General features: G+C 47.7%; 1 long non-coding RNA gene across 1 annotated transcript in view; it reads left to right on the top strand.

Annotated features, from left to right (window-relative positions):
* Positions 1-16,024: 16,024 nt before the first annotated feature.
* The window catches only part of LOC101686753, a 49,732-nt gene continuing 47,868 nt past the window's right edge, over positions 16,025-17,888 (top strand). The window contains exon 1 of the long non-coding RNA XR_006607050.1: positions 16,025-16,295. This is a non-coding gene — a long non-coding RNA (uncharacterized LOC101686753). The remainder of the gene's footprint in view (positions 16,296-17,888) is intronic.

Below are 17,888 nucleotides of genomic sequence, written 5' to 3'. Positions count from 1 at the left end.
GCAGGGAGCCTGCTTCCCCCTGTCTCTCTGCCTGCTTCTCTGTCCACTTGTGATCTCTGTCAAATAAATAAATAAAGTCTTTAATAAAATAAAATAAAAAAATAAAAAGATCACAGTGTAAAAGCAACGTCCATACAATTTTTGTCAGTCATCTATCCACAGAGCTGACGAAAAAGAAAATAGACACAATAGCATAACATCATAAGTGGCCAGGTCATAGGTAGTGCTTCAAAGGGCCAGGGAAGAGTACACAGGAGGTGCCTACCACATTTATGTAGTGTATGAGGAATTAACTGCAATTTTTTACAATTTTTACAATTAGCTACTATTTCTTGCCCCCACTTGCTTCCAAGCTGAAGGCTGTCTGGTCTCTACCACCTAAAAATATCTTTAATTATATCCTGTCCTAAATTAGTCTCTCATTTGTTTGCCTTGTATTAGTCTTGTCTCATTCATCATAATAATCATAATTTCCATGCATTAAATGGCTGCTAGGTGCCAGGTGCTATGTTAAGAACCTTATTATATCACCTCAGTTTAATTTTTATCCCCATTTTCAATAAAAGAAAACTGAGACTCAGGGGCGCTTAGGTGGCTCAGTCGGTTAAGCATAGGCCTTTGGCTCATGTTGTGGTCCTGTGGTCCTGGGATCGAGTCCCGTGTTGGGTTCCCTGCTCAAGGGGGCGTCTGCTTCTCCCTCTGCCTGTGACTCCCACTGGTTGTGCTCCCCCTCTCTCTTCTTCTCTTTCTCTCATTCACACTAATAAATATATAATAAATAAATAATATATAATATAATATATAATAAATATAAATAATATATAATAAATAAATAAATAAATAAAATCTTTGAAAAGAAAAGAAAATGAGACTCAGATTAAATAACTTGTGAGAAGCCACCAGGCAGCTGTAGTAGATCTGTGTCCTCTATTTCATTATCATCTCATGGGAGGGGGTCCCAGGATTCCACAAAAGTTGCTGGGGAACCAAGCTGATGGGGACGGACAGGTCGGGAAGGACAACTCTGCCCCAGGTTCCTGCTAAACCCAGGAAGAGTGGGTTGACAGGCTTCCTACTACTCGGAAGGCTCTGCCTCAGGGGCCTTCATGCCCCTCTTGGCACGTGAGGAAACATGAGAAGACCCACCCTGCTCTCTAGGTCTTGCCAACCATGTCCCAGAATGCCCCACTGTCTTCACTTTTATGTCTCTTCACCTACCCTCCCTTCTTTCAAGCTCTGCCCATAAAAGAAGAGGGATAAGGCATTCTAGGCCTTTCTCTTCTTATAAGACAAGGCTGCCTTCTTCAAGAGGCATCTCTGGGTTGATCCCACCCATCTCTGGCCCCTCCGGTGCTCCAGATCCATTCCCACGTAGCTCCGGATTTAGCCTCATGAGCCACTCAACCCCATGTGCTACCTACTGACCTGTCTTCACCTTACAAACTCATTAGTGCTGTATTTATAACCGGGAGCATTTCACTCCCCCCTCACCCCACCTTCCCCATAGCCAGACTTCAGGCTCACAGATGACTGGGATGGTGAGCAGTGCCCAGTCTTTACTGTCTCATAAGGATCTTGTGCAGGGCTGCTTGCTACTCTATAATCCATTCTTCATGGGAAACAAAAGATATTTTTTATTACTTTTTAAGCTGTATTATGCTTAGAGTAAAATGTACCCATTTTCAGCATATAGTTTGATGAACTTTGGCAATGTACATACTCATTGTGGCTACCGTCACCCAATCAGATGTAAAATGTTTCCAACAGCCAGGAAAATTCCATGTCATGTCACCACTACCGCTCAAACCATTCGGTGAGATTACCAATCTGCAGTAATGGTGGATTAAGTTATTTGAACTAATTTTTTCACTGGGAAAAAAGTAAAACTGAGGGATGCCTGGGTGGCTCAGTATGTTAGGTGTCTGCCTTTGGCTCAGGTCATAATCCTGGGGTCCTGAGATGGAGTCCTGCATCAGGCTTCTTGCTCAGCGGGGATCCTGCTGCTCCCCTTGCTTGTGCTCTCTGTCTCTGAAAAATAAAGAAATATTTTGTAATAAAGTAAAACTGATAAAATATTAAATTATTTTCTCTAAAAAACAAGAGCTGAGAATAGAGTTGGTAATAGAGAATAAACAATGAGGCCAAACTGAAGAGGAAATACAGAAACTCCAGAGACAGACACTGAAGGTTTGCCCTGAGGGCAATGCTGATCCCAGTACATTTGAACCTTATCTCAGATGCAAATCAAAGCTTGGGTCTTGAAGAAGATAGGAAGATATTCTCCTCTATAAGCAAGGGTGACAAAGGACTACACCCTGAGAGTAAAAGTAAACCAAAGTTAAACCATATTGGTAACAATTTCACAGAGTCCTCATCACAGTCTGGTTCAGGGAAACTCAGTAACCTGAACTTGATTTAAGGTGGTTCCAGATCAGTGCCCCCAGGTGCATGCCAAAAGCAAAAAACCAAAATGAAACAAACAAGAACATTTCTCTGCAGGAAGGCAGTCTTATCTCCTCCATGTCAACCTATTTCACCAAATTATTTTTCTAGCATAGTGAGCAGCAAACACAAAATAATCAAATATACCAGAGAACAAGCACCATGAGTAAGAAAGTGCAGATACAACTGACAAAAGAAACCAAACTGCAAAAAGGTTAGATTTTTTATTTATCAGACCCAGATTAGAAAACAAGTATGATTACTGTGTTTAGATAAGACATGCTTGAAAATATTTGCAGTTAATAAGAAACTATGACAATTTATATCTGGAAAAAGACCAACTCAAACTTCCAGAAATAATTAATTCAATTAATGAAAATAAAAGCTGAAAAGATACACTTGGAGAGAACTAATAAACTACAAGATAGAAAAAATTACCCAAAATTTAGCCAGAGAAACAAAAAAGGCAGATACTACTAAAGACAAGTTAAGAGCTGTAGAGGGACAGAGGGAGAGGAACCAACACGTGTTTAATTGGAGTCCCAGGAACACAAGAGAGCTAAACGGACTCGGGGCAGCATGGTGACCAAATCACAACTGATAACACTCCAGAACTGAAGAACAATAGCAACAAATCACAAATTCAAGAAGACAAATGCAGGGGTGCCTGGGTGGCTCAGTGGGTTAAAGCCTCTGCCTTCAGCTCAGGTCATGATCTCAGGGTCCTGGGATCAAGCCCCGCATTGGGCTTTCTGCTCAGCGGGGAGCCTGCTTCCCTTCCTCTCTTTCTACCTGCCTTTCTGCCTACTTGTGATCTCTTTCTGTCAAATAAATAAATAAAATCTTTAAAAAAAAAAAAAGAAAAGAAAAGAAGACAAATGGCAAGTCAAACACGATAAACAGATATCTAAAGCCAGACAGGTTATGGTGAAACTTTAGTATATCAACACACAAAGAAAATATGAAAGACACACACTCTTCAAAATTATTTTCAGGGGCTCCTGGGTGGTGCAGTTAAGTAACTGCCTTCAGCTCAGGTCATGAACCCAAAGTCCTGGGATAGAGTCCCGCATGGGGCTCCCTGCTCAGTGGGAGCCTGCTTCCCCCTCTGCCTGCTGCTGGCCCGGCTTGTGCTCTCTCTCTCTCTCTCTCACTCTGACAAATAAATAAATAAATAAATAAATCTTAAAAAAAATTTTTTCCAGTATGCTGAAAAACAATAGCTGCCCAACTAAAATTCTTTTTTTCAGTGAAAATACATTTCCAGAACAAAGGTGAAATGCAGACATTGCAGAAGATAAAGTTAAAAAAAAAAAAAAAAGGTGCCTGGGTGGCTCAGTCATTTGTCTGCCTACAGCTTAGGTCATGATTCTGGAGTCCTGGGATTCAGTCCTACATGGGTTCCCTGCCCAGAGTGGGGATTCTGCTTTTCCCTCTGCCCCTCACCCCATTCATGCCCTCTCTTTCTCTTTCCCTCTCTCCCTCTCAAATAAATAAATAAAGAAATAAATAAAATCTTGTTTGAAAAACAAAACAAAGGATACCTGTTGGTTAGGCCACTGCCTTCCTCTCAGATCATGATCCTGGGGTCATGGGATCGAGTCCCGCATCGGGCTCCTTGCTCAGCGGGGAGCCTGCTTCCTCCTCTCTCTCTGCCTGCCTCTCTGCCTGCTTGTGATCTCTCCTTGTCTGACAAATAAATAAATAAATAAAATCTTTAAAACAACAACAAACAAACAAAATATAAACAGGGTGTTTGCTACCAGCTGATTTTCACGAAGGGAAGTCCTGACCTTTAGGCAGAAGGAAAATGAGCCCACATGGAAAGTCTGAGAGGCAAGAATGAACAAAGAGCAAAGAGAGTGGGAAACAGGTGGTAAATCTAAATGAACATTGACTCTATGAAACAGTAACAATGTCTTGTGATATTTAAAAATAAAAGGCATAATGGGTTTCTCAAATTTATGATGTCTAAACTGAGATCTCTGCTATTTCCCGCCAGCCCGGTCCCATGGTACTCCTCCCCATCTGAACAAATGGCGACTCCATTTTATCTGTTGCCCAAATCTCAGAATTCACTGTGTCTCTTTCTTTTGCTTCTCATATTCAATCCATCAGCAAGTGCTCACAGTTCTACCCAGCAGTGTGTGGACACTGGTCTGTATGGGCTTGTAAGAGTCCGTTGTAAAATTGTTAGGAATCCATCCTGTGAGCCGGTTGACATCCCTTAGGTGGCTTGAAATCAGCCACGTCAAGGATATTTACACAACGGAAACCAAGCACCCCCGCCCCCCGCACACACACCCCACAAGCCGGTTGTTAGGCCTTTACCAGCACATCACTGGGTTTACCTACCAAGTATGCCCAGAGTTGGATCACTTCTCACTGTCTTCACAGCACCACCCTGGCCCCAGATATGGGCTTATTGCCGGAGCCTCAGAAAGGCTCTTTTTCCCTTCATTGTTTGCTTCGCTTCATTCTAGTCTCAACACAGCAGCAAGAATGATCCTGTCCCTCCAACAGCTTCCAGTCCCATTCAGAGTAAAACCCAAGGCCCCAGGCACTTTGGCTTCCCCTTCCCCCCTCTTCTTACCTCTCTGACCTCTAATACTACTACTCCTCTTCCAGCCACTCTTGCTTGCTTTCTGCCTCTCAACCACCCCAGAAGTCTCCTTGGGCCTCAGGACCTTGGTACTTGCTATTCCCCTCTTCTGGACGTTCCTCCTGCAGATAGGCACATGACTCCCTCCTCTCCTCTCGTTCAGGTCTTTACATTTCCTCTCCTCGGTGAGGCTATCTCTGGTCACCCTGTCTGTAACTGAATTACTGGCACAAAACCTAAGTGCCTTCCCTGCTTTTTCTCCTTAGCAGTTATTGTTAAGACACTAAAAATTTTACACGTTTATCTTCACGGTATGTCACTCCACTTAGAATAGCATAAGCTTCATGAGAGTGCTTTTGTCAAGTTGTATCCCACACGCCCCCCCCCCCCAAAATGAGACCTGACATTCCTGTGTGACCCACCCCAGGGGCACTTGAATGTCTGAATTCTGTCAAGGAAGGTGGGGGCTAATCCCAGCTTCACTGGCATCTTGGAGAACTACGCGTGGGCCCGAGTCTGCAAACTGGCAGCCTGCACTCAAGTCCAGCCCAAGAATGTGTCTTGTTTAGCCACTAGATATTTTAAGTAAAATTAAATCAGTTTCCAGCACTTAAAACTGGGAAATTTCGCATTTTAAAAAATCCAGATTTTCAGCTTCTCTGGAAAAATCCAAAGATCTCGCAATCCTGAGGCTGCATTCCCACCTGGCAACAATCATCAGGCACAGAGCACGACCCGCAGTCCTGTCCCCACCCCATCCCGGCCCGCTTCAGTCACTCGCGAGCCCGGAATGCCTGCCTCCCAGCTTAGGTTTGCAGCCCTCCGACAGCAAGGTTAACAGCAAGACCTCTGAATTGGAAGCAGAAGCTCTGAGGTTCAGTCCTTATCTGTAAAAGGAGATATTATCAATACCAACTCAGAAGGCGTTTGTGGAACAACATCTGTGACTGGACGGTGTGGGTTGCAGAGCCTAGAACACTCCGAAGGGACAGTCACGGCAATTCATATAAGCACTTCGTAAGGGGTCGCTGGCCTGTCTCTGTCCAGGCTGGTCCTGAGGATCCCACCCAGATATTCTGTGTAACAGCCTCTGTCTCTCAGGTGACATCTGGTTCCTATGCAGAGCGGTTCTCAGCCTGTCCAGGGACCCTTACTCAGCCCCCTTTCCGGCACATCTGGTCTACTAGGCTGACCCACTGGCCAAGTCTGAGGGTCTGTGGCGTCCCCACTGAACAGGGCTCCCCTGGCCTGGGCCCTGGGCTTCTCGGTCCGTGAAGTCTGACAGGTTGATGCCTGGAGATAATCTATAGGACCCTGTGCACCTTGGGCCCTGGGAGAGCCGTGGCTCTCTGCCTGCCCACAGAGCCCACCAGCACTGCCACGGGAGCCCAGTGTAGCTCCTGCCGGGCTCCCTGCCCGAGACCAGAAAGGCAGGAGTGTGGTGAAGGGGACACCATTCCCTGGGCCCATGGTGGCTTTGGGGTGGGAGCGCCTTCTGTTAACTGGAAAACTTCAAGAACGTGTAGGGAAGCCACAGGAATGCCAAAGGAGGGGAGATGGCGGGGTGGTAGGGATGCCAGAGCTCAGGGTGTCTCTATGCCACGTCTGTGGGGCTCAGAATCCTAGCTTTGAGTAACCCTGTGGTGCTGCCTGAGGCAAGTCCATTTAACTTCTTAGAGCCTGGTTTCCCTCCTCTGCAAAGAGGAAGTTTCTTTACCTACTTTTCGGTTGCAACAATCACATGAAACCATGTGAGAACAACATCTACTGAATCTCCTGCTGTGTGGCCGACCCTGCTCCTCACCCTCTGGGCGCGCTGACTCACGCACCCCTCACAGGAGCTCTGTGACGTAGGCTCTATGTCCACTTCAGAGACAGGGAAACCGGGCACAGCCTGGTTAAGGAATTCGCTGTGAATTTACATTTAGTAGGTGGCAGAGTGGGATTTGAGCCCAAGAAGTCTGGGTCTAGAGTTCAGGACCCTTGTAAGCTCTTGCTATATACCCCTTTTCTGGAAAATGGTGCTAAGGAGCACCCGAAAATGTACTTCAAAATGGAAGGGCAGATCGTTCAGGCTGACAGCTGGGGCTTCCCTCACGGGGAGGGGGTATTTGTGAGTGGAACAGACAGGCTGTCTAATGAACCCCTCGAGCCCTGTGGGGTGCCAGTTCCGCCAGGAGGTTTGGATGCAGGAGGCCCACAGCTCCCTGCGGAGACTAGGATTCGCAGGCTGGCGAGAGAGAAGCATCAGCACGAGGAAGAGCCCCGGTGTTGAGCTGTGTGCGGAGGCCCAAGAGAGGAGACCTGTAAGCGATTTCCAGAAAGTCTTCTGGAACGGGTAGTGCCCGAAGGATAAAGTCTTGAAACATGGGAGGAGATTGAGGATAGGAGCCGCCCCAGGTGCTGTGGTTGTGGTGTGATTTGGAGACCTGCTCGCTGACTCCTCTGCATTTTATTTTATTATTTATTTTTTTCTGAATCCTACTGGCTCTTCCAAACAAACCCAGGGCTGGGATCATCCCCTGATTCCTTCTGTGGCAAAGGGCAGGATTCTGGGGTCTCAAAGGCTTTGTTCAGCTTAAGGGTAGCAGTGAATGGGCCCGGTGGCCTGCCCTCTTTGCAGGCAGGGGCCTTGTCATTACTTTATGATATAAACTATTCTTCTTGTCACTTTCTGAGCAAGAGAGCCAACGGCTGCCAGAGGCTGGGTCCTGGGGCTGGTGGCCTAAGAAGAAGGAGATGGGAAGTAAGAATGTCATCTTCCCTGCCGTGGAGTCACTCCCTGCGTCTGTCCTGTGTCACACCCTCTCATCTTTGGGAGGAGGCTGGCTGAGGCTGGACTGGCCTGGGGCTTCATGAGTGGGTTTCTGGAAGACCTGCTCTGGTTCTGCCACAATGTGACAGGAAGCTCTCTTTTCCAGAAAACAATCACATCTGTTCCTGGAGTCTCTCCTTCTCCCCTCCCTAGATATGATCAGAACAGAGTGAGACACTTCTCGCCCCTGACAAAGCCATGTTTATGAAATGACTCACATCCAGATTTCTCGAAACCAATCAGCTCTCTAGAAAGTATGATTCATTCATTCATTCATTCATTAAATATTTCCTCATCTATCAGTGGGATGAGTGGAGTATCTCACGGGGGAATTGTGAGGTGCTGAATGGCTCAGGACGCGTAAAGCCCCTAGAACCTGGGAATTGTGCCGGGAACACGTCCGGGTTCGCTGGTGCTATTCAGTCCTGGCACTGCTCTGCATGCCCTGGGGATTCGAAGTGACCCAGACACGATGCCTGCTCTCGAGTGAGTTTTGGAGAAGCTGACTCTGCACTCATTTCTTCACCCAGTGACCACGCTGAGCCCCAGAGAGGGAGATAAGAGGGATCTCCCAACAGGAGGTCTGGACCATATTATATGGGGACAGCTCCAGGTGGCTAGGAGCTCAGGGAGGAGACAGGCTACATGGGACGTCTAGGCGGGTAAAGGCCTTACGGAATTTTCTCTATGTTCCACACATGGTGGGGCTCCAGAGTCATCTCTGGGTGGCAGAGAGGTAACAGAGAGAGCCATCACCATCACTCTGAAGGGATCACAGGGGAGGAACAAAGAGCATCTACCCACCAAGACCAGGTGGGGTGATGGAGGTCCCAGAGGAAGCTTCTGCAAACAGGGGACATGGGCCTCCTCTGTCCCATCCATTAGATACCCCTTTGGGGAAAGGGTTTGGTTCTTGAAGATTCTGCCAATCCAACTGAATGAAAAGTCAAAATAGAAATTAAAGAAAACAAGGCAGTCACACTTCTCATATACATGACTTTGTGAACAATTCATAAAACTTCAATCATATCAACATACAGATTTAACAAATTGCCTTTTTAAAAACTGAGGCTTTCTGGGAAGATGTCAGGCAGGGATCACTGTATAATATAAAACTGAATCTTAAGGTGCCTTTAAAAACATTTTTTTTTTTTTTGAGTATGGTTGGCACACAATGTTACATTGATTTCAGGTATACAACATAGTGATTTGACTTCTTTATACGTTATATATGCTCACCACAAGTGCAGCTACGTAGGTGCTTTTTAAATGAAGAAGGAGAAATTATTCCAACTCCTCTCAAAAAAAAGAAAAGGAGAAAGAGGGTCATTGTAGTGCTAGCAGCCACTTTCCAAACATTTGACTGAAAAAAAAAAAACCCCTCTTGAATCTAGTCATTCATTCATCTCAGGCAAATACGGAAAAACTGGAAGAATTAGCAATGAACAGTGAAGTTACCAGAACAGGGGCTGGAGATGGAAAAGGCTTTGCAATTTCATAGCCGTTGCCACCTCGGGTGGCGTAACAGGTCATGAACACCGTGTGTTTGGGTCCCTGCTGGTAAGGGCGGCCCAGAGGAGAGTCCAGACACTGGCTCCTTTGACCTTCACGTCTTTAATGTCCCGGCGGCCCTGATGTCTGGAACAGCTGCCTCACCCGCTCCTGTGGAAGACGCCCTGGCAAGTCCTGCACTCCCCGCCCATCCCCACCAATTTGTGAGGTGGAGTCATGGAACCTTCTGCCTTCAGGGGCTTCCCACTAGGCTGGGCTGCAAACGTGCACTTGGAAAAGATTCTTGCTGAAGCAGAGGGGGACCCCTGAGAAGGGAGAGAAGGGCTTTGGCAGGCAGCAGAGGCAGAGGGACCTATGTTAGATGTCAGGGAGTACTTTCCAGATCATCTGTACCAAAAAGCGTGGGTTCATGTCCCCCCAGGGAAATTGGGATGGTGGGAATCTGTTCAGATTGCCTAGAAGCAGGGGTGACTCTGTCACTTAATGCCATCCTGCAGTTTTGTGTTTTTTACAGGGCCTTGCACTTTTAATTTTTATTTTTATTTGAGAGCGAGCAAGCGAGCAGGACGGGGAGAGGTGGTGTGGGGGAGGGGCAGGAAGCAAGGGAGAGAGAGAATCTTAAGCAGGCTCCACGATCAGTACAGAGCCTGACACGGGGCTTAATCTCACGACCCCGACTCATGACCTGAGCCAAAACCAAGACTTGGATGTTTAACTGACTGAGCCACCCAGGAGCCCCTAGAAACTTCCACTTTTAAATATTCCCACAGACACACACAAGCAACAGATTTACTTCCAAGTTCTCTCAATGGTGCGTCAGTCCTTCAACCGGGCTTTTCTCCCTCAGCCTTGCCTTGAAGAATTTTCTCCTACCCTGTGGACTAAGACACCAAGGCTTAAAGGCTGTCACTAGAGCAGAGAAATGGACAGGACAGAGAGGATAACAGTCCACCCCCCAGTCCCAGAGACTCTTGTCGAATTCAGGCATATCTCTGAATTCATTAGCCCACCCCTCCAATCTCGCCCATTATGGGAATGGAGAACAGAAATGCCTTACGTCAAGGCGGTCACCCTGTCTCCCCATCTCCCAGCATCTTGTCTCCTAGATAAAGACCCGGGGATGAAGTCAGTTGTGCAATGTGTTATTCAGAGCTAACCAAGCAATGAGAGTCTAAACATTTTTTCAGCACTTACTCTCTGCCAGGCCCTTGATGTGGTCTGCTTTATTGAATTCCTCCAAAAGCCCTGGGAAGTAGAGATATTTATCAACTTCATTTTTCAGAAAGCCGAGGGGCACCTGGGTGGCTCAGTCAGTGGAGCGTCTGACTCTTGGTTTGCTGAGGTCATGATCCAGGATCATGGCATTGAACCCCACGTCAGGCTCTGTGCTTAGCTTGGAATCCGCTTGCGATTCTTCCTCCCTCTCCTTCTGCCCCTTCCTCTGCTCATGTGCTCCCTCTCTTTCTAAAATAAATAAATAAATCTTGAAAGAAAGAGAGAGAGAAGAGAGAAAGAAAGGAAGAAAGAAGGAGAAAGGAAGGAAGGAAGCAAACAAGGCGTGCAGAGGGTAAGTAACTGACCAAAGGCTGCATGGCCATTAAGAGGCAGACTGGGGTTTGGACCCAGGTCTCTCTGACTCTAGAGCAGGATCTTGACTCCTGGGATCTACCATTTCCTAGAAAGGATATGGAGGGATGCATGACATATGGAAAGCCCGGAGATAAGTAGACTAGTGCATGAAATAACAGGAGGGGCGAATCTATTTTAAAACTATAGATAATGTCGGGGCACCTGGGTGGCTCAACTCCAAGCCTCTGCCTTCAGCTCAGGTCATGATCCCAGAGTCCTGGGATCTAGCCCTGCATCGGGCTCTCTGCTCAGCAGGGAGCCCGCTTCCACCTCTCTCTCTATGCCTGCCTCTCTGCCTACTTGTGATCTCTGTCAAATAAGTAAATAAAATATTTAAATAAAACAAACAAACAAACAAACAAACAAAAACTATAGACGATGTCTTTGGGGCAATGCTGAAATTTCTGTTGTTGAAAATCGTAACCCTGTTCCTGTGCTTGGCAAATAGACATGGAGGCCATGGGTGCACAAAGCTTGTAAGACAATAGAAGTCGGAGTCAATGAGTTAGAAGGTTTGGAATGTACCAACATCTTCCAAATACAGGTTTCCCCCACTATCAGGAAATAGATCCTTCCTCTGAAAACGTTTGCAAGAGGAAATGACAGAAAACAAAGAAGCACTTGCCATTAATTTACATGGAAAACATCTTGAGTGTTCCCAGACCCCAAAATGACCTCTCCCAGGGTTTCTGATACCTCAGGCCACATCTTGCTAACACGTGTACAGAGCAAGTGGAGATAAGGCAGCAATGCTCACAGACACAGTTCGAGCTCCGGCGCCTGGACGCTGAGGTGCTGAGCACAGTTCCCCTCTGGGGAAGGAGCTGGGTGAGGGTCCCCCACTCTCGCTGCTGCTCTGGGGTGCATACTGCCTCTCTCAGGGATCCCTACACTGCACCACACTTTCAGTTGTCACCTTTGTTCATGAAAGCACAATCCCCCAGAGTGAAGTCGTGTACTTTTGAAAAGCAGGAAACATATAAAGGCATTGCTCGTTCTCCCTGTCCTAGCTCAACTCCAAGCCCCAGCTCTCTAACTCCCAGGCCTTCTGCTGAACCATACTCCCCACCCTGTCCAACCCCACCAAACTTCAGGCCTAACTCACTAGCTTCCAAGAAAATGGCAGGGTGGGACGGCCGGAGATGACAGCTCTAAGGGAAGCTGCCAAGCCTGCTCTGCCTCCAGAAGCCAATGGAAGGCATGATACAGAGAGGAGGAGAGCCAAGCTATTACTGGGTGGGAAGCTGGATTCTCTGTCCAGACCATCTGTGGACACCTATCTGAAGTTTGGTTCCTGCGACCTCTCTGAAGATTCTGAAGGGACTGGGGTGGGGTGTGTGTATGTGTGTATGTCGGGAAGGTGGTTGGTAGCATTCTGAAGGGTAGAGATTCCGGGTAAAAGACTGAGCAAGGGTAACCAGCGGCTTAGGAGACAAGCCTGGCTTAAGATGGGGACTAGCTGCTAGGCTTCCAAAGAGTGTTGAGAGATCTAGCTGGAAGCTGCAAGCTTTCTTATTACAAGCTTTGAAAATTCCAGAACATCACTTCTGCCACATTCTATTGGTCAAGCAAGGCACGAAGGCCAACCCAGCTCTCAAAAGGGGGAGTATCCATCTTTAACATATCACACATTCTCATTTGCCAGAAGGAATAAGTGACGTCCATAAGTGGTACCTGACTGCTTCTAGGTCATACTGTTGGTAGTTACTATATTAGTTTTGTATTGCTGCTGTAACAGATTATCATAAACTTGGTGTTTTATAGCATCACATTTATTCTCTTATAGTTCTGGGAGTCTGCAGTGTCTTACAGGTGAAAATCAAAGTTTCAACAGATGGTGTTTCTTCTGAAGGCTCTAGAGGAGAATTTGTTTTCTTGCCTTTGGCAGCTTCTAGGGTCTGCCTGCATTCCTTGGCCCATCCTTCCTCCAGCCTCTGCTCTGCCTTCACACCTCCCCTCTGACTTTGACCTTGTGATTAGACTGGATCCACCTGGATAATGCTGGATGGTTACCCCATCTCAAGATCTTTTAATTTATTTTCTCTATAGTTAAAAAAAGTTACATTTAGGTTTAGCCACCTGGACTGAGTTTACTTATTTTTTTAAAAAGTTTTATTTATTTATTTATTTGAGAGAGAGAGAGAGGGAGTGAAAGAGATCAAGCAGGGGGAGCAAGAGAGGGAGAAGCAGGCCCCTCCCTGAGCAGGGAGCCCAATGCAGGGCTTGATCCCAGGACCCTGGAATCATGATCTGAGCCAAAGGCAAATGCTTAACCAACTGAGTGACCCAGGTGCCCTGGTTTAGATGATCCCCCCACCCCTTTTTAAAGATTTTACTTATTTATTTGACAGACAAAGATCACAAGTAGGCAGAGAGGCAGGCAGAGAGGCAGAGGGGGGAAGCAGGCTCTTTGCCAAGCAGGGAGTCCGATGCAGGGCTGGATCCCAGGACCCTGAGATCATGACCTGAGCCAAAGCCAGAGGCTTTAATCCCTGAGCCACCTAGGTGCTCCGAGAGAGAGAGAATCGTAAGCAGACTCCATGCCCAGCACTGAGCCCTAGGTGGGGCTCGGTTTCACAACCCTGAGATCATGACCTGAGCTGAATCAAGAGTCAGAGGCTTAACCAACTGAGCCTCCCAGATACCCCAAGATGATCCCAATTTTGTTGGCAACATCCAAAGCAGCAGAGTCAAGAACCAGCCAAACTATGCCTTCTTCTCTTCATTGGGCCTGATCAGGGTGTTGACCTTGCCCGTGTCAATGTCATAGAGCTTCTTCACAGGCTCTTTGATCGGGTGCTTGTTGGTCCATCTCAAGACTCTTAATCCCATCTGTAAGGTCCCCTTTGCTGCATAAGGTAACATATCCACAGGCTCTGGGAATTAGGATATGGCCATTGAGGAGCTATTATCTCACCTTCTAGAGATACCAAGCCTGACCTAGAACACAGGCTCCCAGCTCACAAGGTGTTTTCTGCAAGAGTAAGAGGAGAGGCTACAGGGTTTACATATTGCTTAAAAATGCACATAAATGATCAATTCCCAAACTTGAGGCCTTAAAACTATACATATTCATTTAGCTCACAAGCCCGCGGGGTGATGGGTGGCTCTTCTCATCTTCCCTGGTCTTGCTCCCATATTTGTGTGTTGGTGTTCTTCAGCTGGCACAACTGAGGCAAATCGGCTCCTTTCCACATGTCTCATATCCTCCAATGGGCCAGCCCAGCTTATTTTCCCATCAAAGGCTGAAGTGCAGAAACCCCAGGAGAAACACACGAGCGCATTTAAAGTCTGACCCACATCTGCTAACAGCCCAACCATCAAGACAAGTCATATGGTTGGGGCCAGAGTCAGGGTAGGGAAGACACGCTAAGATTTCATGGCAGGGTTGTGGATCCAGGAAGGGGTAAAGACTTAAGACTCTGGATGTATTTCCCTCTTTATCTCAGGGAGAGCTGTTTCAGTTTCAGGTGCCAGTGGGTGCTAAGTTCACCAGGGAGCATTTGTTATGGGCTCGCAAGGGCTGGAGATGTTCTGGTGCTCTGTCTTCTCCAAACGGGGTCATGCCTGTGTATTTATGCCATTCCTCGAGCTCTTCTTATACGTCGCTGGAGCTCCTCCCACTGAGAGGCAGGGTTTAACAGTCCCCTGACCAGTAGGGGACAGCAGAAGTGACAAGACATGACTTCCAAAGGTTGTGTTATAAAACAGGATTCAGTTTCTGTCTACCTCTTTCTGTTTCTTTCTTTCTTTTCTTTTTTTTTAAGATTTTATTTATTTATTTGACAGATAGGGATCACAAGTAGGCAGAGAGGCAGGCAGAGAGAGAAAGAAGAGGAAGCAGACTCCCCACTGATCAGAAAGCCTGATGTGGGGCTCTATCAGAGGACCCTGGGATCATGACCTGAGCGGAAGGCAGAGGCTTTAACCCACTGAGCCACCCAGGTACCCCACCTCTCTCTGTTTCAAGATGATTTTCCTTTGGAGCCCAACAGGCACACTGTAGAGAAGTCAGGCCACAGGGAGGGTCCAGTGGGAGAGGAACCAAGACCTCCTGCCAACCGTCAGCACCGACTTGGCAGCTGTGGGAAGAGGTAACCTTTGGCGGTGGATCCTTCAGTCCCAAGCAGACCTTCAGAGACTGCAGCTCTTTGACCACACAATAGCACGAGAGCTGAGCCAGAAGCCCCCAGCCAAGCCACTCCCAGACTCTGGAGCCACAGAAACAATGAGAACTAAGAAATGATGACTGTTTTAGTCATTCATAGTTGAGATGCTTTGTCATGCATCATTAGCTAACAAGTACACACCGGTTCCTGAGGCTTAACCCAGAAAGAGAATAAATATAGTCTGGGACCTTAAGGAACTCACAGTCCCCAGGTGACCAAGCAGACGTTGATGGAATCAACTGCAATACATGTGTGAATCTGTTTGGGCTCCTGTAACCGAATACAGCAGATGAGGTGGCTTGGGAACAACACAAATTTGTTTCTCAGGTTCTGGAGGCTGGGAAGTCTGTCATCAAGTTACCAGCAGCTTTGGTGTCAGGGTGTCCTGACACCACTTCCTGGTGTCCACTTCCTGAGTCTTTGGGCTGAGTCCTCACATGGCAGGAGGAGCAGGGGAGCTCTCTGGGGCCCCTTTCATAGCACCCCTAATCCATTCATGAGGACAGAACAGGGTGTTAGTTCACCTGCCAGAGGCCCCACATCCAAACACCATCACATGGGGGGGGGGTGACGATTTCAACATCTGAATTTTACGGGGACACACACATTCAGTCCATAGCAATACGGGAAGTATTTAATGTAATCAGAGTATATGATTCTAAGATGCTTCTAAGAAGAAGGGTGGGTCAGAAATCTGGTGACCATATTTTTTCAGCTCAAAACTGGGACAGTTGACTAACGGTGGCTCACTGTAGCTTGGGGTGAGAACAAAATATTTAGATCAGGGCTGACTGGAAGAGTCAGGTCGGTATGGTCATTTTGTCTGGAAACGGCCCGGCCCTGCTGGGACTTGGCATGATCTGGAAGGGCTATTTATGGGGACAGCTCACAGGTGACAGGGAATAAACAACTGCTGCATGAATGTTTCCATTCTCTCCTGCCTGGGAAAGAGGGGCTTTACCACGTCACCTGCTTCCCGACCCTTTCTCCAGAGTGTGTCGTGTGGGCTCTGGTGTTGCAGAATCAGGAGGAGCGCGGAGAGAAGGAGAAGGGGTGTGTGGCTACAGCCGGAAGAGGAGTTTGGGAAGCAGGAATGTGGAAGAGAAGAGGTCCAGGATCTGATGTGGTATGTAGAGAAATACGTGGGGGAGGAAAAACAGGATTTCGAGAAGGATAGTTCCGATTTACTGCGTCCGCTTCCTAGTATTTGAGAATTTGCACAAACAGCTTGAGTTATTTTGAAACATGTGTTGGTTTCCAGACTGCATTTATTTGATGGCAGCCGCCACGAGAATGGACCATGTGGGTGATGGCGAAGTGCGGCGCCGTGATTTCGGAGCAGAAGGGAATGGGGTGTGGTGAGGAGGAGACCGTTGGGTCGGCGGCCGCGAGGGGAGGAGGCTGGAAGCCAGGGAAATGTTCGTTTGTTCCAGCGTGACTTATGACCTGGAGAATGTGGGCTGCCCCAGGCCCAGCTGTGTCCAGATGTGTGCGCGGAGCTCAAAGGCCCAGGGTTTTTACAGGCCTGTTCGTGGCGTCACTGGCCGCTCTGGCAGTAGCCCCTGGAGCAGCTCTGGGAGGAGGGACTTGGCGGAGCAAAAGGGCAGGAGGGAGATGTGGGAGGTTTGCTGGGCCCCCGTGAGGAACTCAGAAGTAAAGACAGGGAGGGAAAAAACCCTCTTGGGGAGGCGGGGGGATGTAAAGAGCTTGCTCCGTTTTCTGGAATTTCCCAAGGGCTTGTGAGTTTTCCAGGGGGTAAGGGTAGCTTCTTATTCCTGTTTGTTTCTTAGCACTAGCCTGATGCCTGCCAGGTTGTAACTGCCCAGTAAACCACGTTATAGGGAGAGAAGGAGGGAGGGAGGAAAGGGGGCAAACAGGACGGAGAGGGAAGGGAGGGAAGAGCAGAGATCGCATGGTTCCGTGATCCGGATTTTAGTTGCTAAGGTTCTTGAATCCTGGAGTTTAAGGCCTTGGTTCTCTCTGGTCCCACGGTGCCTCCTCTCTCAGCTGAACAACTCAGATGTTAGGAACCCATTTGGGATCTGATAGACCCGGATTCAAATGCAAGTCTCGACCCCTTTACCCTGGGACCACAAGTAAGGGACATGGATGACTTATGTAGGTTTCAGGCTCCTGTAAGAGAAGGCGGGGTTTCGCAGCAACGTGGGGCCATGGAAATAAGGGTGTGCAAGCCCCTGGCCTTACCTTTTGTACATGGGTCTCAGGAGTGCTGAGATCTCCCTTTCCTCTTCTGGGTGAGCTCAGTCCCTGCCCCCGTCTCGCAGCTAATCTGACCATTCCTTACGCTTTGACCTCTTCAAGCTGCCCTCACGCTCTTTCCTCCATAGCTCTCACTCTGTTTCCTCTTGACATTGTCCAGGCTCGGTTATTGCTCCCTGGCCCCTTTTTTTGTAGAGTTTCTCTTGCTAGCTCTGCTTAGTCCGCTTGATAGAACTATGGCAATGACCCTCCCAGAGGCTCATGGCCTGGAATATGAGGGGCCACACAGCACCCAGAGATGAGCCCTAAGGATAGGACTGTTTACACAGTGCCTTCTGGAGGGTTAACACCCATCTTCTTCTAGCAACTGAACACAGCTTATTATGGAGGGAAGGAATAAAATTAAAAATTTAAAAAAAAAAAAAACCAGCAACCAGATGCTCCTATATTCCAGAACATTCCAGTGCTCTGTCTCAGCCCCAGGTCAACTCCATCCTCT

This window comes from Mustela putorius, unplaced genomic scaffold (genome assembly GCF_011764305.1).
Source record: "Mustela putorius furo isolate JIRA1106 unplaced genomic scaffold, ASM1176430v1.1 tig00000508_pilon_pilon_pilon, whole genome shotgun sequence".
In the NCBI taxonomy this organism is placed as follows: domain Eukaryota; kingdom Metazoa; phylum Chordata; class Mammalia; order Carnivora; family Mustelidae; genus Mustela; species Mustela putorius.
This window is presented reverse-complemented; position numbering and strand designations above follow the sequence as displayed.